This window comes from Globicephala melas, chromosome 13 (assembly GCF_963455315.2).
Source record: "Globicephala melas chromosome 13, mGloMel1.2, whole genome shotgun sequence".
In the NCBI taxonomy this organism is placed as follows: domain Eukaryota; kingdom Metazoa; phylum Chordata; class Mammalia; order Artiodactyla; family Delphinidae; genus Globicephala; species Globicephala melas.
The window spans coordinates 43,584,696-43,608,753 of record NC_083326.1 but is presented as its reverse complement, the minus strand read 5'-3'; positions in this window follow the sequence as shown (position 1 = coordinate 43,608,753).

The window sequence follows — 24,058 nt, the reverse complement described above, 5'->3', positions numbered from 1 at the left end:
ACCATTATTGTAATGGCCTAAAAGACACAATATGCTTCTCAAACCTTCTAATTAATCCGGTATCCAGATCATAAATTATATTAAATTGCAGAGTCATAGAATCCTAGGTCCCATGAGAACTATGTAAGTCATTTATTCAAACATCCCACCAGATGAATCAAGTGGAAGCACTGGTTTGTTCTCAGAATGATTAACTAGCTCATTAGTTCTATAATTACCCCATATACCTCATCTCAGTTCTGTGCTGTATTAATCTATCCTCTTTAACCATGTCCTTGTCACTTCCTTTAACAATATAGTTTAAACATCTGAGTTTTAGATCTATTTTTCTATAAATATTTTCAGTTAATAATAATAAATCAAAATATTAAGATTGGAATTCACATTATTGTTTCAAGGCTCAAGAGCTTCTTAGTAGTTGATGTCTCGTTAGTAGTAGTAGCTGCTTAGTAGTAGATTTCTGATCCTACTACGGTAAAATGCCAGAAACATGGAAATACAGATATATTGCAATTCTGACACACACAGATGATTCATTCTGCTCTCAGAAAAAATGTACAATTGGCACTTTCCACCATTATGGGAATGTTTTTTCTCCCTCCCCCCAATATTGATTTACTGTAACATTTGGATTACTGTAGATTGAATCACATTGAACTAAAGGTAATTCTTGTCCAGGAATTTCATACCAAGTTTTATATGAAGGAATGAAATATTATCTACACTGAGATTGTGAATCCATGACATAAATATAATTACTGTTTTAATAATTACTAATTTAAATCAGTTATAATATTCACAATAATGTATATAATAAATACATCTTATATTTGAAAAACTATCTGTAATAATTTAAAAAATAGTTCATTGTTTCCCTTGATCACAGTAGTGCAATTTTTCAACCTGGAAATAAAATTATAATTTTACTCATGAAATATTTTACTGCCATATCTTGTATGGAATATGATATTCACCAAGCAATTCAATTCAGTGATATAATTTTTCCTGGTTAAAAACCGAGGATATTTATTAAATTACCATTAAATTGCCATATATATATATATCTACAATTGAACAACGAAGAGAAATTTATAAAATAACCCATAATTTAAAAGAGATGGCTGCCTGATCACTTAAACTCCCTGGAAATTTGACAAGCCTCTCTTTAGAAAACTGATCTGGAACTGGATTATACAAGGACATTGATATGGACTGCCCTTGAACTTATCTGTAAGGTTTAGATATTGATTTGATTACTACCAAATAATGATCAGCAGTATGTGATACAAAATGAATAAGAAAAAATTAGCTGAAAAAATAATTAGAATTAGGATAATAGATGAACTTTATAAAATAAGATGGTACAAATTACAAGCACTATAAGTCTGTGTTTAGCCCCTACCACATTAGTAAAATCCTTTTAACATCCTGTGAACTATAGCCATAAAAAGAAGCAGGTCACGGGCTGAGTCAAAGCCCTAAATATTTTATTCCTCTTCCCTTTGAATAACATCTTTCTAGTGCCATAGGTGAAACTTCCCATTATTTCATCACTTTATGCCTGAGGAGTGAGAAAACCAAGATAGGGAGGAAAATATAAAGGGGGAAAGAAGGTCAAGAGACATGAAGAAAGAACATAATATCAAAATATTGCCTTTTCTTTTCCCTCACTTTCTCTTTCTTCTCCCAGATACCACGTTTGCAGTTGAATGCTAATTCTTTAGTAGAAAAACTAGACTCAAAAGTTGTGGGGTTTTATCAGTAACATGAGAGAGAGAGAAAGAGACAGACAGACAAAGACAGAGAGAGACAGAGAAAGGGAAAGTTAATCAAAAGTCAAAGAAGGAGATCAGGAACAAGACAGGAATGCCTACTCTTACCACTTTTTTTCAGCCTAGTACTGCAAGTCCTAGCCAGAGCAGTTAGGCAAGAAAAAGAAATAAAAGGCATCCAGATCTGAAAGGAAGAAGTAGAATTGTCTGTATTTGCAGATAATATGATTTTATATATAGAAAACCCTAAAGACTGCACCAAAATACTGTGAGAACTAATAAACAATTTTGGTGAAGTTATAGGATACAAAAATCAATATACAAATATGTGTTGTACTTCTACATACCAACAACAAACTATCAGAGAGAGAAATTAAGAAAAAATTGCATATACTGTAGCACTGAAAACATTTAAATACTTAGGAATAAATTTAACCAAGGAGGTAAAAGACCTGTACACAGAAAACTATAAGACTGATTAAATAGATTGAAGATGATACAAATAAATGTATAGATATCCTGTGTTTATGGATTGGAAGAATTAATATTGTTGAAATGTTCATACTATACAAATTAATCTACAGATTCAATTTAATCCCTCTCAAAATTTCAATGGCATTTTTCACAGAAATAGAACAATCGTAAAATTTGCATGGAACCACAAAAGACCCTGAATAGCCAAAGCAACCATGAGAAAAAAGAACAAAGCTAGAGCTATTACACCTTCTGATTTCAAATTGTATTACAAAGCTACAGTAATCAAAACAGTATAATAGTGGCATAAATGTCATATAGATCATATAGACACATAGATTGATAGAATAGGAAGCTCAGACATAAACCTATGCATATATGGTCAATTAATTTTTGACAAAGGTGCCAAAAATATAATGGGGAAAAGGTAGTCTCTTCAATAAATAGTGTTGGGAAAACTAGGTAGCCACAAGCAAACAAATGAAATTGGACTCCAATTGTATACCATACACAAAAATCAACTCAAAATGGATTAGACTTGAACATAAGACCTGAAACTGTAAAACTTCTGAAAGAAAACGTAGGAAAAAAGCTCCTTGACATTGGTCTTGGCAATGATATTTTGGACAGCAAAAGCAAAGGCAATAAAAGCAAAAACAAGTAGGACTACATCAAACTAAACAGCTTCTGCATGACAAAAGAAACCATAACAAAATGAAAAGACAACCTATGGAATGAAAGAAAATATTTGCAAACAACATGTCCACTAAGGGATAAATATCCAAAATATACAATGAACTCAATACAACTCAATAGAAAAAAAGCAAACAAACAAACCTCAATTTTTAAAAATAGGCAAAGGATCAAAATAGACCTTTCCAAAGAAGACACACAGCTGGCCAAAAAGTACATGAAAAGGTGCCCAACAACACTAAACATCAGGGAAAGACAAATTAAAACCACAGTGATATATCAGCTCACACTTGTTAGGATGACTATTATCAAAATGACAACAAATAACAAGTGTTGGTGAAGATGTGGAGAAAAGGGAACCCTTGTGGTGGGTATGTAAACTGAAACAGCCACTATGACAAACAGGATGGAAGTTCCTCAAGAAATTAAAAATAGAATTACCACATGATCTGGCAGTCCCACTTCTGAGTATATTTCCAAAGGAAACAAAATCATTATTTTGAAGAGATATCTTTACTCCCATGTTCATAATAGCAGCATCATTTACAAGACAAAATATGGAAAAACCTAAGTGTCCATCTATGGATAAATGGATAAAGAAGGTGTGGTATATATATCTCTATATATACAATGGAACATTATTATCCAGCCTTAAAAAAGAAGAAAACTTGTCATTTGCAAAACATGGATGAAACTGTAGAGCATTCTGCCAAGTAAAATAAACCAGACAGAGAAAGACAAATATTGCATGGTGCATGGTATCACTTATACGTGGAATCTTAAAAAAAATGTCAAACTCAGAAACAGAGTAAAAAAGTGGTTGCAGAGACTAGGGGGTGGGAGAAATAGGTAGAGATTAATGAAAGGGTACAAACTTTCAGTTACAAGATGTACAGTTTTGAGGATCTAAAGTGTAACATGTTGACTATAGTTGATAACATTGTATTATATAGTAGAAATTTGCTAAGAGAATAGAAAAATGTTCTCACACAGACACAAAAAGGTAAATATGTGAAGTGATGGATGTGTTATTTACCTCAAGAGGGTGAATCCTTTCACAATATATATGCATATCAAATCATTCCATTGTACACTAACAATTTTACATTTTTTTGTCAATTATACACCTAAATGAAACTGGGGAAAAAAATCAAAGAAATTTCTGGGTTTTAGCTGTATAGATCATCTTATAATCAACACCATTCAATTGACTTTTCATGTCACTTCTAAGGTTAAAACAAGGTTCTATATGTTGTGAATTCTTAGAGCTATTTGCAAGACATTTAATTTGTTCATAAGGTAATATTACTATAGATTAAGGGCCAATTATTTTACTGTATACTTTGTAAAACTAAAACATGGACTTTTCACATATTTTCCATTTAACCTTTCAGCATCTGTTTTTCATCTGTAAAATGAGTTATTAATATCTCCTCAGGTTATTTTAAAGTGTAAAATGAGATAGCAGATGAGAAATTATTTTCAAATTTAAAGGCCTTAAATGAATGTTTAGTGATGCACCCATCCTTTAAAAGCAAAAATTTGAGCTTAAAATAGAAAACTGCTATAAAACTTGCACCAAATACATATTTATCTAGAATGTTATACGATAAGATTTGCTTTCATTTTTGTTTTTTAAAATGACCAAACACCAAATTAACTATATGTAGACCTAAGTAACTAATGGGCTAACAGAATTTTACTTGAATACCTGAAAATTACATTTCCTAACACAAGGATTTTTTAGAAATTCTGACTTGGGAGACTCCTACTTATGTATGTTAACATCACAACATGTCAGAAGAAACAAAATTTGAAACAATATTTGAAAGCCTAATTGTGCTTATTTATTAAATAATTTGAAAATGAATAGATACATGTACATGTATAACTGAATCACTTTGCTGTACACCTGAAACTAACACAATATTGCTAATCAACTGTACTCTAATATAAAATAAAAATTAAAACCCAAAAAGACTACCATGCTTAAAAATGAATTATTCCCATAATAAAAGACAAAACCCAACTTTCATTCAAAAAAATAAAAAATACATGATTCATGTATAGAAATGTAATAACCCAAAATAAAAGTAAAAATATTCAGTCAAAGGAAACTATTTAAAATAAATGTATCTATAGATTATTTTCGCTAAGCTGTGTTTTAAGGATGAATCTAATTCTTCACCTTTGGAGAAAGAAGGGGTACCTACTCTATGCACAGATTCAAGAGAGACTGTTCCAAAGAAGGAATCTCTGCCTTCAAACAGAAACTGGTGCCAAGCCCTCCTTGGAGGCAGCTGAAGAGCAGAGAAAATAGTCACATATGAATAATGTGTCCGTTGCTCAGAGTGGCCATCAGTATTTTCTCTGGTGGGAATTCCCTGCTGCAATTTTTGAGTCAGCATAATTAATTTTTACTTTATTTTTATGAGAATAATAGTTACATCATCTTATCTACAACTACTAGGCATCAACATGGCTGTACCATAGATTCCTGAGACTCAACATTGTCATAACAGTTCTCTCGGGCTTCCCTGGTGGCGCAGTGGTTGAGGGTCCGCCTGCCGATGCAGGGGACACGGGTTCGTGCCCCGGTCTGGGAAGATCCCATATGCCACGGAGCGGCTGGGCCTGTGGGGCATGGCCGCTGGGCCTGCGCGTCCGGAGCCTGTGCTCCACAGGGGAAGAGGCCACAACAGTGAGAGGCCCGCGTACCGCAAAAAAAGAAAAAGAAAAAACCCCATAACAGTTCTCTCTTGTTGTTGTTGTTTTCATAAACTTGTTCGTTTTTATGTATTTCCTACTCACCCTGTTACCAAATGTAGTTAATCATGGAGTTATTCCAAACTGTTCCCCATCCACCACAGTATATTATCCAACTGAATTGATTCCATCCCTGAATTCTCTCTTGCTTTTCTTTTCTCCTCTCCTTCCACACTACTACTGTTTTAATTAAGGTGTGTTTACTTCCTGCCACACTTCTAATAACTGTAGCTCCTCTCCCTATCCAGTTTTTTCTACTCCAATCTACTCTTCACAGTTGCCAGTTCTCATTAAAGCAGAGCTTATTTTGGCACTTCCCTGTTGAGAAATCATTTGGAGGTTCTATATACGCATAAAGAAAAGTCTAAGTCTTTAAGGTGGTTTAACTAGATTGTTCTTGACCCACTCCTATACACCTGTTCAGGCTCATCCATTTTCCCTCCACTCCACACCTTGGGGTGAGAAGCCTCCTCTCTTCAGACAGCCCACCATCCTCAGACACCAACATTTACTCAATCCCCTTGCTAATCCTATTTCCTCTGCTGTAATCATCTTCCTTCACTTGTCCTGGTGAATAACTCTTCACCCTTCAACATCATTCTCCCTATGAAGGTTTTCCATATATTTTCCCTTTTCTAATTTGGTTTAAAGTCAATCACTTCATACATCTACACTACCTTAAATTTTTATACATACTTCTATGTCAATACTTGTCCCATTGTAATAATATAATTGTTATGAGCTTTGGCTTTTGGAGTCAGAGAGTCCAGGTTTAAGTATCTGTTCTGCCATGGACTTGCTAGGAGACTTGGAGCAAGTTAGCTTCTTAAGCCTCACTTTCCTAATCTGACAAATGGCATTATAATATCTACTTCATGGCATTATGGTGCTAGTTAAATGAGATCATTTATGTAAAATGGGAAGTACAGTTCCTGATGCATAGTAAGCACTCCAAAGATGGAAATTATTACTATTTCTTATCACAATCAGTAATAGTTAATGCACTGCTCTCCTTTCCTGGACAATAAGCTATTTGAAAGGAAAAAAATACATTTTCATTATTTTATCTCCAGTCCCTGATTACACATTGCTCGGTATATACAAAGCAAGTTATATTTATCAAATTAAAAAAGAACTTGGAATAAAAATGTCAAAGGAAAGATAAAATCTTACACTCCTTGAATTTATCTTTATCACATCCTGACTTGTAACATTACAGTACCATTAAGAAACCAATGACAGTCTTGATTCCAAATACAAGATAAGAGACTACATATGTAAACAACAATAAAACACATCCTTTCTTCCTGCTATCTCCTTAAATTCAGATTGATCAACTTTTTAATGCATGAGTTTAGCCAACTGAGACACAGCTGAGGTGAGGTATTTTCATTACAAGTTAAAAGAATTGACTACATTGGAAGATGATGAAGGTGAACAGTATGACACTTTTCAGAATCATATTTCTTTAGAAGCACAGTGTTTTAACTACAGTTCTCACGTTATCAATTTTCAAAGCCCAGTTGCAAGATAAATTTTATTTTACTAATGCCCTACATATCATGTCTTTCTTTTCATTTACTTGCATTACTCATGCACCATTTAATAATTTATCTTTGCTCTGAAACTTACACTGTGTCACTTCTAGAAAGATTCATAATTGTTATTTTTTTTAATAAAAAAGCTAGAAAAGGGTTTGAAAAGTTAGAAATGACAATATGATTAGTATTTGAGAAAATATATTTGGTGTAAAATATCCAGTTGTGTTAAAGTGCATTTATCACTAAGTGCATAGACAGCAATGTCAGTTTTTCGTTAACCTAACGAACCCCAGAGAACTTGGGGAATGCTGAGGACTGGGGGAGCTGATTTCTAAATTGCCTGGGTTTTCATTCAAGAACAAACATGAAAAGAAAAACTGTATCAAACTGCTGAAACTATCACTGACATTTCAAAATTTAGGGTGGATTATTGAAGCATAGAATATGGCTAAAGTGAAATTTAAAAGCACCAAATTATGCTGAGCTTCAAAGAAAAGTTTTGAGCAGGTAGCAGGGCCAGGTTTATCACATTTATCCCTACAGTTTATACATGAGAAAATTAAGACTCAGGTAAGTTTCTATGTTTAAAATCAGGTCGATTTAGGAGACAAGTAAGACTAGACCATGTATGTTAACATATATATTACTTTCATCATTACTCTTTCCTTTAAGTTCATGCCTTACGTTCACATTCTCACTTTGTGAGAAAAAGTTTCATCCACTTTTGTCCAAGAAGGTAGAGTATTAGCATCTGTTCTGATGCTGCTGAATTAAATAAATCAAACATTAGTTGATAGATTCCCATACTTCCTGTTGATTGCATTCGATTAGGATTATGTAGAGTTAAGTAATGTAGATATCAAATAATGGTAGAAGAGACTAATGATCAGTGTAGTGGTTCCTATACTCACACTTAAGGTCATTCACAGAGTGGTTTACCAAAGAAGGGTTTGAAGTGTGACCAGCATCCTAGAGTTCTCTGGGGAGCCGAATCCTGCCCAATCCCAGCCAGGGAAAGTCCAGATGAGCACTCACTGCTTTTCCTGGCCACAGTTGCCAATAACATCTCACTGAAATATCTCCAGTCTTTCTTTTTGTCAAACAACTCTTCTGTCAAGTTCTTGAACTAATACTGTTTCCTACTGAATACTTACTCCACACATAATTATTCAAAATTAGCAATTACTGACTGAATAAATTCTAAGCTTTTGATATCTCTGAGATATAATTTAAAAGAATGTTATAATAGCAAAAATGTGCAAACATTATTTTGGTAAGAAAGAGAACTTGAATGTCTGGAAAACACATATATCCATGCTGATTTCAACGAAATCCAAGTAGTTTGAGCACCATACACTTGTAGAAGAAAACCTTTAATCTCTTTTCTTTAAACTAGGCTCAAACCCAGCATAATAAAAAATTATCTCCCAACTCTTCATACTCAGTGAAAGCCTGGAAAATAGCCATAAAGTCAAGTACATAGCTGATAATAATGCCTTACTTTATATACTGCTTTATAATTTGTAGAGTTCTTTCTTAAAGCTATCTCATTTGATCTTCAGAACTGCCTTTCACACTATACAAGTATAGATGTATGATCCTTTATCTCCTCTTTCAAAATTCAAAAATCTCTGAAGACCAAAAGATTTTTTTTTTTAATTTTTCAAAGTTTGTTGCCAAAACTCATTTAAAGGCAAAACTAATCTGAGCTTTCATCAGTATGTTTATAGACCTTGCTTTCCCCACTTAGTATAAATATTCATGAATCACTGCAAATATATGAATATGTTTCTTTGTGGGATGCTGCTCCAGACCCTATTTAGTATTAAATAAATATGATAGATGCACTACATGATTTTCCTAAATTTGAATTTAAACACAATTGGATCCACAGGTTTCACATAATATGTTGTGGGCCATGTTTATATGGTCAATTTAATGAAGAAAAAACCAGTTCCTAGTGGTTAAAGAAGCTCACCCAAGGTCACACTTCCAGGTAACTCATTTCAGGTCCAGTGCTTTGATGGCTTTCTTCAAAAACATATTTGCTAGATAAAGAAGATTTTAGCCAGTGCAATAAACACTTAAGAGATTTTAGATCACAGTAGCTCCGTTTCAAATATACTGCTTGTCCAGAATGAGTAAAGGACAACATATAATTTTTATTCTTGTGTAAATTGGCCTATGGTCAAACTATTCACAAGTCCTCTAAGAAAAGATATATAGATATGTCTCTCAATCTATAACTTAGTAAAGTGACAGTCCTTCAAAACTGTAAGTGGATATTTACCCAAAGTGAAAGTCAACTTTTCAGTTAATATGCTCCACCATCAAATAAATATTTGACTAATAGTAGACACTCACTGATGTTTTCAAAATAAGCATGTCAACTGAAAAGGAACATTTCTTTACAGATCCAGCTATCCTAGTTCTTCTACCCTCAACAAACTTAGAATTCTCTTCAGAGATATGAAAGTTTACATACCAAAATTAATTAAAGAACTTTTTAAGGGGTTGTTAATGAAGTAATACACCAGCTTCTAATGTCTCCTTTACCCACAAGTGGATAACATACTATTAGTTATAAAAGACGGTGTTGTGGATATGAACATAAACTTTATCATTTTATGTATCAGTACTTCCCAGGTTTCCACTCTAAATGTTCACAAGACAAACAGATTTTTTTCTCGCTTGATAAACAGAATTGGGGCCTGTAGCATGTAGTGTAGGGGTAAAGAAAGTCTTCTCTGCCTAAAAATGTTACTTAGAATTATGTAGGTCTTTAGAATCAAGACATCTAAGAGGCCTTCTAGTGTAAAGAGTCATCTCCTGCACTTCTAGAAAGGAAAATTTAAATGCTGGCGTTGCATTTTTGTCATCTGTATTTATTAGAAAGTCAAAAAAAGCCTTCCTGTAGCTTCCATACATTTTAGCATATTGTCTCTGAAAAATAGAGAATAATTTCAATCCCCTCCATATAACAGTCCTTTAGATGGTTGAAGCCTGATACTACGGCCTCCATTTCCCATAACTTTTACATCCCCACAATAATATAAATAGATACTTTACTTGATTTTGTAACTTGCAGGGTTTTTTTTATAGCAATGAAAATAGCAAAATTGTATTAAAAGGAAGTGATAAGTTGCAAGGTTGGATTAAAGACAAATGGTAGTTATTGATAATAATTAATGTTTACATGATTCTTACAATTGCCAGGAACTATTCTAGAACTATTCTAAAATGTGTCCTGTGTAAGAAAATTTAATCCTCACTCTCATCTTATGCGCTATTTACTATTATTATTCCCATTTTATAAAGGAGGAAACTGAAGCACAGAGAGGTTAATTGACTTCCTCATGGTCACACAGTAAATGGCCAAGCTGGAATTTAAACCAGCCATATCATTATGCTTATCCTCTATGCCATATTATAGAATCTCTAAAGGGCTAATGGAGCAAAGCATGCCCCCAAAGTACTAAGCAAATTAACAATTGATAACCCAAATAAATGAGGACAAAGAGAAGGAGCAAATGAGAAAATCCACATGTTGTCAGATGATATAATTAAACTAGTACAGTAGTGAGGTTAACTTCATGCAAAGTCACCTGAATTTTAAACTTTTAAAACCTCCAACCATCAATTAATAATTTGTTTAGAACAAGTTATTTCTCTGTAGGTGGGATCACTTGGTCTCAGAATTAGATTATTAGAGAGAAAAGAAACCTAGAAATAATTAAATTGATCTTTAGTGGCTTCTTCAGTGGCATCTTAATTTAATATATATCATCCTTTTTTTATAAAAATAATGAAATAAAAGCAATTTTACTCTCTATTATTGGTTCACCTTACATAAGACCCAAACATTCATTATATAAATCATTACTGTGTTATTACTATATTCCAGATACTACTGAGCATCAAAATACCATAACAAAAGACACTATCTCTGTCTTTAAATAATTCATAGGCTGGTGAGGGAACAGAGAAATAAATCAAAAATTATAATCCACTGTAAGTGCAGGGTAGGTTTAATCACAGGTTTAGTGAAAATAGACATTTTAGGTAACCTTGAAGGAAAGGAAGGAATTATTGCCTGGAGTCTTAAAGAATTTTTCAAGTTAACTATGGGGAATAATGGAGAAAATAAGCCTTTGAACAGAAGTAAGGCATGTTAAAAAGCCTAGAGGTAAGAGAAAGCATCTAGCATTGGGAAAATGGCTAAAAACTTGTTCCTATTTAGAGACCAGGTAAAGAGAGAATGCTGTTACATTTCCAAACAAGGTGGACTAAAAGGAACCTTATTTACCCACTTGCCTTGCACAACCAAAATCAATCAATCAATCACAATATATATAAAAATATTATTTTAAAGACAGTGGACATCAGCCACTGATCAAAGGTGATTCCTGAGAAACAGAAAACAGACAATGAGAGCACTATGTCTGCCCCAGCTTACTGACTTCAATTTGTTTAATGGCCATGGTGCAGGCAGGGGAACCGAGCAGAACACCTGAGTTGAACTAAAAGTTCAGGGTGACCAAAAATGCTAGCGTTGGCAGGACTGAGTACCTATGAGGAGAGTGCTGCTCAGAAAGCATACTCTAGATATGTAAAGGGTCCTTCTCAAGTATTCAGCTGAGTACTGATCAGCATACATTTCCAAGGAAACTAGTTCAGGGCCAAGGGCAATCCAGAAGGATTAAAAAAAACACTGCTGATGCTTACACATGGCAGAGGATAGTGACTGATCCCACTAGCTAGATTGAAAGACCTCATGACTCACTGGGCATTGTCTAGAGTACTCAGAAGAGTCTTATCTCAGTAGTAGAAAATAGCCAGACACAAAATCTTGGTCTGGTCCCATAAAACAAATCTTAAAAGTAAGACCTAAAGGATAAAACTGTTCCAAGTACATAGCTGCATCCTACAACAAAATTCAAGAATATCTATAGGAATACAAGAATATCCAGGACCAACAAGTTAAAATTAACAATGTCTGAAGTTCAATAAAAAATTTCCAGGTATGGACAGAGACAGAAAAATATGTCCCATAACAAGGAGTAAATCAATCAACCAAAACCAACTCATAACTGTCACAGTTGTTAAAATTAATCTCTTCGTGCAGAATGAAATGATTCCACATGGAATTGTGAATACACAGAAAGAAATGAAGGATATTGAATATACATAAATATCGCCTATTATTTTAATCTTTTAAAAGGTACTTGCTTGTTAAAGAAAAATAGTATCAATTTTTATGGGGTTAATATATATTTAATACACAATATATGATAATAACATAAAGACTGGAATGGGAGAAATGCAAGTATACTATTGGAAAGTACTTGTACGGGAAGTGCTATAATATTACTTGAAGGTATACTGTGATAACTTAAAGATGTATACTATAAACCCTAATGCAAATACAAACAATAAAGCAAAGATTTATAACTAATAAAATAACAAAGGAAATAAAATAGAATCATAAAAAGGATTTAATCAAAAAGAAGGCAAAAAAAGAGGGAGACAGCAATAAAGAACTGTTGGGGAAAATAGGAAAGAAATAGCAACAGGAAAGACTTAAAATCAAACTTACCAATAATTACATTAAATATAAATTGCCTAAAAATTCATTTCAACTATAGAGATTGTAGGACTGGATAACAAAAGCAAGAGTCCTCTATATGCTGCTTATGAGAAACACACTTTAAATGTAAAGACAAGCATGGATTAAAATTTAAAAGACAGAAAATATATACCATGCTAATATTAATCTAAAGAAAGTTGGAATAGTTATATTGATATCAGATAAATGAGACTACAAAACAAAGAATACTGCCAAGGCTAAAGAGGATCATTTTATAATGACAAAGTGGTCAAGTCATTAAAAGGACATAACAATCCTCAAAGTTTATGAACATAGAAACTGAGATATGAAATGTTCATAACAACTTTATGAAAAAAGAGTTTCAAAACTTCTAACCTACAAAGAATTCACTAACAAACTACACTTGACCTTTGAACAACATGGGTTTGAACCGTGTGGGTTCACTTATACATGGAATTTTTCAATAGTAAATAATACAGTACTACACGATCCATGGTTGGTTGAATCCAAGGATGTGGAACTACAGATACGGAGGGCCAACTATAAGTTGTATTTTCCATTATTTTCTAACTGTAGAGGATATTTAGCAAGCTTTTTCTTTTTAATGTATTCTAACATTTTAGGACTGGAAATCTACTAGTGTAAATTGTTAGAAGTCATCTTTTCTTCTTCACATATCTAAATAACAAACTCCTATAACAATGTTATTCTATCCATAGTGACAAATTAGGCTAATTCAGACTATTACATTTATGTAGCAAAATTATAAAATAAAGTATAATCAATTTTTCTGTTACATAACTTTTTAATGTAAATAGGTAATATTGCATATCTCATGTACATTTACCCTAATATAACTCTAAGTCATGACATTTAAACAACTGTCATTTTTAAGATAGCACAGTTCAGATGATATATAACTTAAAAACTCTAATTTGAACTATACTTGTATAGGAAATATAGGCAAGATGTTTTTCCAAAATATACTCATTATAGTCCCTATTTTTATTCATACATGATTAACCAGCCATTAATGAAATTTTCTCTATCACTGTAAATATGATTATACCACTCTATTTTATCATGGGATCTCTCCTTTGCTCTCTTAGGCACTAATATATACTGCATAAATTATTGCAAATGGATTTCCTACTGTTATGTGCAAAAGCTAATAAAAACATAAGTTTAAAAAGACAGAAGACTTAAAAGCATCTACTGGCAACTCATGATTACAAATATATTGTCAACAGGGGAATAATACTTTAAAGCTATAAAAGCCAATAAAATTTTAAAATATAAATCTTTGGCTTCTACCAGAGAATACAATTTTTAATTGTCTGTGCCCCTAATGGCAGTTAAAAATTTTAGTTGAATATTCTTATCATCACAAATCTTAGCAAAAAAATATAAGATGCATAGATTTTTACTTGCTGTTAAATTAAAAATAAAAGAAATAATGACCCATTTTATACAAACATAAAACTAGCAGATGCATTCCATCAGGAAAATACCACCCACCTCTATTTGTTACCAGCAAATACACTGGACCAGTCAGTGTCTGTCTCTGGTCCAAGGTGTCCTTTAACTAGAGGTAAGGGTAAAACACAGCATGATCTATGTGAAATTTAGACATAAACTTGATTTAACCATCCATATGTTGAACTTGACTAAATAAACTTTTGTAAAAACATTAAGTTGAACATGCAACTTATTAAAAAAATAAAATAAGAGGTTGGCAGTCACAGGTCACTTAAATCTCATTTTTATGGGAGAAAAGTTGGAGTTTCCACATATAATATCTGTATTCAAGTTCTAAAGTTTGCTTTAATTACAATGTATTCTTCTCAATGTTATTTCTTATTTGCAAAAACAGCCACATTCTCTGACTTTGAATGCTATGTTAAATTAGGCAGCACTTGTGGAATCTGGTTGCTATGAAAAGTTCTAAACACCCCTTGTTTTATTGGAAGGAAATTGCATTCATCAGTGAATGAGTCATAAAGATATGTATATCCACCTCAGCTGTGTTATCATGAAGGATAGGGCTGAAAGCTAAAGGCAAAAACCAAACCTCTCCAATAATTCTAAAGCGGACATCAGTCTTTTTGTACTCAAAATCTCCAGAATTGATTATACCTGCAAAGTGAATTTTCATTAGCAATTTTAATGATTAAAATTTTTTTTTCATATAAAAGATCATGCAGGGAATAGGTTAATATTTTTAAATTTCCTTATTTTTTATCATGTTCTTCTCTTTTGCTTTAGAGACTATGCATCCTACTTGGATTTTGAAATCCATTGCAGCTTCCAATATTTCCCCTATTTGAGGCTAAATCAAGGAATTGTTTAAAATTATATCAACTTACAATACTGAATAAAGATAATAAAAATTAAAGTTTAAACCCATCAAAAATGTTTTGAATTATATAACAATGTTCAAGGTATGAAAATTTACATACTCTTCCATATAATTTATTAAATGGCTTTGAAGTAACTGGTACATTAACAAATATTTAACATAACAAATATTTTAAGTTAATCTTCCTTAAAAAGAATTTGAGAAAAAATTAAGACCCAAAAACTTATTTCAAAACATAATGAGAATGTCCCTTGTCTGTACAACACTTCATTAGTTTAATGCTATCTTTAGATTCCCAACTTCTTGCTATACATTACATGGTATACTGTGCTATATAATATAGTCCAGAAATGGCATGGATTCTAACAAATGTACTCAGGAGCTTTTGTTACATTCTCTGAAGGCTCTGTCTATATATGAGAATTATTTATCAAAACATGGTTTATAAAGTCCAAATTACTAGAATGAACTTTACACAGGCAACTCTTACCTTGAAAATGAGATTAATTTCCAAACAACCATTTCCATACCATTTTGGATACCAGATTGCCACCTTCATGTCTTCTAGCCATCACCTCTGCCTTGTGCTATTATCCCTTCCCCTAGACTGTTTCTACAGAGATATTTTCTCTATGTGTCTTGTCTTTACATTCTTCACATTACCAAGGCTGCAAGGAAGGTATTTGGGCCAAGATGTGTTGCTTTTGCATAATTGTATTGTTAATTTATTCATTTCTTCCTCCCTCTACCTCCTTTTCAACATGGGACTGCTGGATGAAACTTTCTTTTTAATCTGGCCTTGTTTTCCTCTAATCAAAAACTACTGTCACTGGTTATGTCTTATCCATCTCCTTTTCCTTTGGAGAAATTCTTTTTCCTGGTGTCAACTTTTATGCTTGCTTCTTTGACAACATGGCTAATTGAATGGATAGGAAGGCAAGAAGATGATTTGTGAACGGGTGCTCTCTACTCTGTCCTCTTTAATGCCAAATTTCCATTTCTCCAAGTGCCTTTAACTGTCATGGGTGTTACTTTAAATTTTATAGTAAGAAATGCGTAAAATATTTAGACTTCTTAGCTTCATTTTCCACAGCATCATTTCTCCTTGGCAATTACTATCTTCCTGTTTCTATATCTTTTCTCTTAATTTTTGATATCGGGGGGAAATGTAAGGGATTAGGCTACCTTTTACCTCAATCATCTTTCTGAAACTTTCGTATAATTTTTATCTGGAACTAGTCCATCAAGACAAAGACGTGTAGGTTATTCATCTATTTGATACCTTTAATGCCTTTACTAGATAGTAATATTTTTAAGGAAAAAAAGCCAATAATGGATATTGCTCCATTACCATTTATTGTATCTATACACTTTATCAGCTACATTACAGATTAAAACAACATTTCTGGATTTGTCTAGGAATTTAAGCCCATTAATGATACATTGTTTGAGTTCCTTAGACTACAAATTGGAAATTGCCCTTTTTATTAGAAAATTTTTAACCAATCATTAATTAAAGGTCTTACCAACTTTCCATTTCAAAGAAAACAGATTTTTGTGTGTGTGTGTGCTTTAAGAGAGTATCTTACCCTCACTTGCTGAACATGATTCTTTTAACACTAAGAAGCTCATGACACTGTGATGATGGATTTTATTCTTTCATTGAAAAGTCTTAAGTCTTAGATTTCTTTCTGTGTACATCTTCTTTCCTAAAAGTTTCTTAGGATCTGACCCTACAGCCTGTATCTATGCTGAATAACTATGTTATGATCTGAAAATAATACCTGAGAACTACTTACCCCAGAAGAGTAAAAACTTACTTTATTACCTTTTTACAAAAAGGAATAAAAGCACAAAGGTTTTGTGAAATCAATAGACTATCACGACCTGTTTTAAAATTTGTATGATCTGAATGGAATCTATGGTTTACTTCTTCACTAAAGGGAAACAAAACTGAACTTTAGCCACATAACAGGGAGGACTCTTAGGAAAAGTTAAGTTGACTTGCCTGAGAGCTGTAGCAGAATCATGAAGACCTAACTTAATTATGCATGAGTAAGGAAGAGCCAGAATTCTCAGAAAAATCACGGATCAAGGGAGCAGTTAGTTAGCCCTGGCTGGTAGTTTCAGGATCTTGGGAATGATAACTTAACATAGGCATGTTCTTTCCTTGGGATTTTTCTTTAGAATTTTTATAAATTTGAAAAATGTTCTTCAACAGCCAAAGTACTATTCGCATTTAGAGACAAAGGATCCAAATATAACTGTTGCTAGGAACTATCTTCTTTATCTTAGCAGTAAAATCTCCTGATGGAAGAGCCCACTGTGTGGGGAATGAGGGGAATGGGGTGGGTATTTTGACAGGCACATACAAAGACTTTGTCTCTACCACCTGGCCCTGCAGTTGTCTTTGAGGAAGCTGGAAGAAAGCCTTTTCTGTGCTCCAGGAGGACAGATGTTCACAGAAAGTTCAAAAGGGATGGAGGATAGGGGGCCATTGAGGGACATTAGAACTGTATTTTTTTGGGTGACCTAAATTCTTATCCTTTTCCTGCTAAGGATTCTTTAGTAAAATCTACATTATTCACTAGTACTTTGCAAAATTGACTATTTTTTTAATGTGATAAAAATGTTGTTTCAATATTGGCATAGAGAAATAATAGAGGCTGCCTCCAGGACAGACAACCATAGCTGGATTAAATGTAGCATGAAAAGGAGATTGTTAAAAAGCAAAGATAAATCTGGAGTCCCAAACTCTGTTTGTCTGGATTTACAGGAATGCTGAGAGCTGGAATACTCTCTCAGCTTGGACAATAAGAACATTAAGAGCTTCTCATAACAACTGTGGCTGACACATTATTGGTGGTCATCAAAACTGCAAAGAGCACTCTTAAGAAAGTTGTAGATGTATCAAGAAGCATCAGGATGATGGTGATCAAGATGGCCTTACAGTTCCTCTCAGCTTGAATGAACTTCAGACAGATTTCTTTCTGACTATAGGCCCCTAACCTCCACTTCCTTAGAGCATTCATTTTATAAAATTTGTAATTGTAAGTTCTCTCTCTGCCCCTTTGAAATGTATGTGAATCTTCTCCTAGACTTTTGCCAACTTAAGAAGCCAGGAAATGTCTTTCTCAAGACATTTCTCCCATGCATATTTTCCTCTGAGTATTTCTTTGATTATGTGATTCCTCACATATGTTTAGCAATGTATCTCTTTCATCCGGCAGCATGTCACCCAGGCAGCACTACAGAGTTTCCCAGTATGCCAATATGATGACAGTGTCTGTCTGGTGACCTCTGTGGTTCCAGCCACTTATAATGCTCTGATGGCAGCACATAGTAAAGTGGGGGGGAAGTGATACATTTGGTTTTCGTTTCTCACTGTGCTTTATTAATGGGTCTCATGGTAGTGTTTCTTCTGCTCCCATGGTACTGGTCTCGAGCCAACAATTCAATAATACCAAGAAATATCTATTCATCTCAGAAAATTATGTTTAATATTCATGGGGCATTCTCCCCTCTTGTGGAATGAATTTTCCTCAGAGACTCCTCATTCCTTGTGTAGCCAGAACACTGGCAATGACTCAGGGTTCAGGCCCCTCTACTTTACCAGACATACCCAAGCACATCTGATTTTCACTTGGTCTCTAGAGGGGCCCTGACACATTAAAACTAAACTAACTAAAGGGAACTTTTACCAGCTACCTTTAAATGTAAATATTGGTCACCTCACTTTCTAACTTTTTTCATTACATTACTTTATGTCTTAATTTACATACTAAACCTAATAGAGTTCACCATTTGATCAACTTTTCTTATTAATCATTTTCTTACGTTCTCTATTTAATCTGATTGTTTTAATTACAACTTAAAAATACTTTTATATTTTTGAATTCAACCCAGCTAATATTAGAATTTATATATGTGCTGAATAATAATATCGTGTTAGTAAAATAGAGATGGACTCTCTAAAAATGGGAAAATATTGCTAAAACCCTCTTTTAAGATATTTTGCTCTGTTCTTTGTGAGGTGCTATATAGGAACTTAAGTATATTTGCTCTTAACAAATAACTTTTAAATATTTAACCATCCTGACTTTTGATAGAAATATTCTTCATGTAAATATGCATGATAAGTGGCTGCACTTCCAGATTTTTAAACCTGTGCCTGATATTTAGAAAAACATGGGCAAAAATAGAATTTATGGTTTTCAAAAAATAAGTTTATTACATCCACACATCTTGAAAATATGCTTTGCTAACCTCTCTCTCAGAGCATACACCTGGCATCTCCAGGGCAGATGTTCTAATTTGCTTGGTGCTCCTAAGCATGAGCCCTAATGCTCAAGAGAATATACTCTGTAGAATGTGGAAAGTCCTCATTTTCTGTATTAGAAAAGTAATGTTGTTAGTTAGCATCCTCCAAAATGTGTTTAGAGGTGAAATCGGTATTTTCCATAATGTTCTAAAGTTTCACGGAGAAAAGTTGTTTTAAGAAACAACATTACATCTCCAAATACAACTTATCACTTCATTTCTCTGCCAGGTAAAATCAAGTTTTAGGGTTGATGTTCTAATAAAAGAAAAACCTCTAAAGAATGATATATTTTGGCAATTCTAAATCAAATATATTTTGTCACCAAGGAGAGGTCATGCTTTCAACTTGTTGTTTTATACCAGATGTCCATTTAGGCCCATTTCCAATTTTAAATAAATCTCAGACACATCAGTTAATACCAATTAATCTGATTCCATGTACAAAGGTTAGCATCCATGTAGTAAAAATTTAAGAAACCCAGCAAATAAAACTGAAGAATAACTACTTAAAATGACATGGATAAAAAGAACTGTGGAAATTAAAGGAAGTGAATCCTGCAATATTATCCTAAATTCTAAATCAGCAAAGCATGAAATCCAACTCTTGGAAGGATTTTGAAAATGTATTTAACACTACAACATTCCTTGAACTCCATTCAGGCTTACTTTTGTTCCATGGTTTATACTGTGCCAATCAACTAATTTCACTTAGGCTTTACAGAACTCATACAAGTAGAGATTATAATTACCTAGCAAGTTAGTACATGGCAAGGCTGGAACACAACTGACTTGGAAGACTGTGTCAAGAAATCAGTATTTATGATTAATGTTGATTTCCAAGACACCAACATTAATACTTTCTTGTCAAAAGATCTCTTGTATCAGTACTTTCTTACCAAGTGAGTATTGGTGACATTTATCCAGAGTTAAATCCATGACTTGAAATCAAAGGACAATCAGTAAGTCAGTGGTTAGTGTCTAAGAGTCTGAGCTTTGGAGTCAACGAGACCCAAGACTGAATCCTAGTCTTGCATTAATTAGCTCCATGGCATTTAGCAAGCTACTGATTCTCCCCATTGTGTGAAATGGGTCAAATGACAATTACCTTAAAGATTTTTTGTAAATAACAGTGTAGTCAAATGGCAGCTACTAAGAGCACTATATAAATTATTTCAGGATACATGAAATAATGGAAAGCAGAGTTCCCCAGAATGATGAACATGTACTTTGAATTGATCTTATGTCATATGTGAAAGAATCTAGTTTGATAGTTACTTATTTTACAATAGAACAGCAATAATCATTATCTCGAAACTATGACTTTATGGGTGTATTTCTTTAAGTTGAGTGTTCCTTAGTTTGAGGCTAAGACAATTCAGTGAGTTGGTTTAAGGTTAATTAAAAAAAATGTATTACTATCTTTCAATGGGACCAAAAGATTTATAACTTGTTAAAAATATTTAAAATAAATTTTAAAAATCAATTTGGATGTTCCTCAAAACCCAAATTAATGTATTTGGGAGAATAAAAGAAGAAAGGGGAGAAATAAATAAAATAATCTTGTAATCATGGTATAGAACATATGACTTGTAGGTTTAGCTAAATTTATTTTCTAATATTACATACAAAACCTAATTACATATTATCATATGAGTGACCTATTTTGATTCTACATAAAAATCTCACTATAATTTATAGAGAGATTGGTTCAAGATGGCAGAGCAGAAGAATGTGCTCTCACTCCCTCTTTAGAGAACACCGGAATCACAACTAACTGCTGAACAAACATTGACAGGAAGACACTGGAACTCACCAAAAAAGATACCTCACATCCAAAGACAAAGGAGAAGCCACAGTGAGATGCTATGAGGGGCGCAATCACAGTAAAATCAAATCCCATAACTGTTGGGTGGGTGACTCACAAACTGGAGAACACTTATACCACAGAAGTCCACCCACTGGAGTGAAGGTTCTGAGCTTCTCATCAGGCTTCTGAACCTGGGGGTCAGGAAACGGGAGGAGGAATTCCTAGAGAATCAGACTTTGAAGGCTAGCAGGATTTGATTGCAGAACTTCAACAGGACTGGGGGAAACAGAGACTCCACTCTTGGAGGGCACACACAAAGTAGTGTGCACCTAGGGACCCAGGGGAAGGAGCAGTGACCACATAGGGGACTGAACCAGACCTACCTGCTAGTGTTGGAAGTTCTGCTGCAGAGGTGGGGGGTGGCTGTGCCTCACCATGAGGACAAGGACACTGGCAGAAGAAGTTCTGCAAAGTACTCCTTGGCGTGAGCCCTCACAGAGTCATTAGCCATTAGCCCCACCAAAAAGCCCAGGTAGCTCCAGTGTTGGGTCGCCTGAGGCCAAACAACCAACTGGGAAGAAACCCAGCCCCACCCATCAGCAAACAAGGGGATTAAAATTTTACTGAGTTCTGCCCACCAGAGCAAAAGCCAGCTCTACCCACCACCAGTCCCTCCCATTAGGAAACATCCACAAGCCTCTTAGATATCCTCATCCACCAGAGGGCAGACAGCAGAAGCAAGAAGAACTATAATCCTGCAGCCTGTGGAACAAAAACCACATTCACAGAAAGATAGACAAGATGAAAAGGTAGACGGCTATGTACCAGATGAAGGAACAAGATAAAACCCTAGAAAAACAACTAAATGAAGATAGGCAACCTTCCAGAAAAATAATTCAGAATAATGATACTGAAGATGATCCAGGACCTCGGAAAAAGAATGGAGGGAAAGATCGAGAAGATGCAAGAAATGTTCAACAAAGATCTAGAAGAATTAAAAAACACCTAGAAGAATTAAAGAACAAACAAACAGAGATGAACAATAAAATAAATGAAAACTACACTAGAAGGAATCAATAGCAGAATAACTGAGGCAGAAGAACGGATAAGTGATCTGGAAGACAGAATGGTGGAATTCACTGCTATGAAAACAATAAAGAAAAAAGAAATGAAGACAGCCTAAGAGACCTCTGGGACAACATTAAACTCAACAACATTCACATTATAGGGGTCCCAGAAGGAGAAGAGAGAGAGAAAGGACCCGAGAAAATATTTGAAGAGATTATACCTGAAAACTTCCTTAACATGGGAAAGGAAATAGCCCCAAGTCCTGGAAGCGCAGAGAGTCCCATACAGAATAAACCCAAGGAGAAATGCACCAGGACATATAGTAATCAAATTGGCAAAAATTAAAGACAAAGAAAAATCATTGAAAGCAGCAAGGGAAAAATGACAAATAACATACAAGGGAACTCCCATAAGGTTAACAGCTGATTTCTTATTAGAAACTCTACAAGCCAGAAGGGAGTGGCGTGATATACTTAAAGTGATGAAAGGGAAGAACCTACAACCAAGATTACTCTACCTGGCAAGGATCTCATTCAGATTCGATGGAGAAATCAAAACCTTTACAGACAAGCAAAAGCTACGAGAATTCAGCACCACCAAACTAGCTCTACAACAAATGCTAAAGGACCTTCTCTAAGTGGGAAACACAAGAGAAGAAAAGGACCTACAAAAACAAACACAAAAAGATTAAGAAAATGGTAATAGGAACATAACATATTGATAATTACCTTAAACGTCAATGGACTAAATGCTCAAACTAAAAGACACAGGATTGCTGAATGGATACAAAAACAAGACCCATCTATATGCTGTCTAAAAGAGACCCAGTTCAGACCTAGGGAAACATAAATACTGAAAGTCAGGGGATGGAAAGATATTCCATACAAATGAAAATAAAAAGAAATCTAGAGTAGCAATACTCGTAACAGACAAAATAGACTTTAAAATAAAGAAGGTTACAAGGGACAAGGAAGGACACTACATAATGATCAAGGGATCAATCCAAGAAGAAGACATAACAATTATCAATATATATGCACCCAACATAGGAGCACCTTAATACATAAGGCAACTGCTAACAGCTCTAAAAGAGGAAATCGACAGTAACACAATAATAGTGGGGGACTTTTACACCTCACTTACATTAATGGACAGATCATCCAAACAGAAAATTAATAAGGAAACAAACTTTAAATGACACAATAGATCAGATAGATTTAATTGATATTATAGGACATTCCATCCAAAAACAGCAGATTACACTTTCTTCTCAAGTGCGCACAGAACATTCTCCAGGATAGATCACATCTTGGGTCACAAATCAAGCCTCAGTAAATATAAGAAAATTGAAATCAGATCAAGCATCTTTTCTGACCACAACGCTATGAGATTAGAAATGAATTACAGGGAAAAAAACGTAAAAAACACAAACACATGGAGGCTAAACAATACGTTACTGAATAACCAAGAGATCACTGAAGAAATCAAAGAGGAAATCAAAAAATACCTAGAGACAAATGACAATGAAAACACGATGATCCAAAACCTATGTGATGTAGCAAAAGCAGTTCTAAGAAGGAAGTTTATAGCTTTACATGCCTACCTCAAGACACAAGAATAATCTCAAATAAACAATATAACGTTACACCT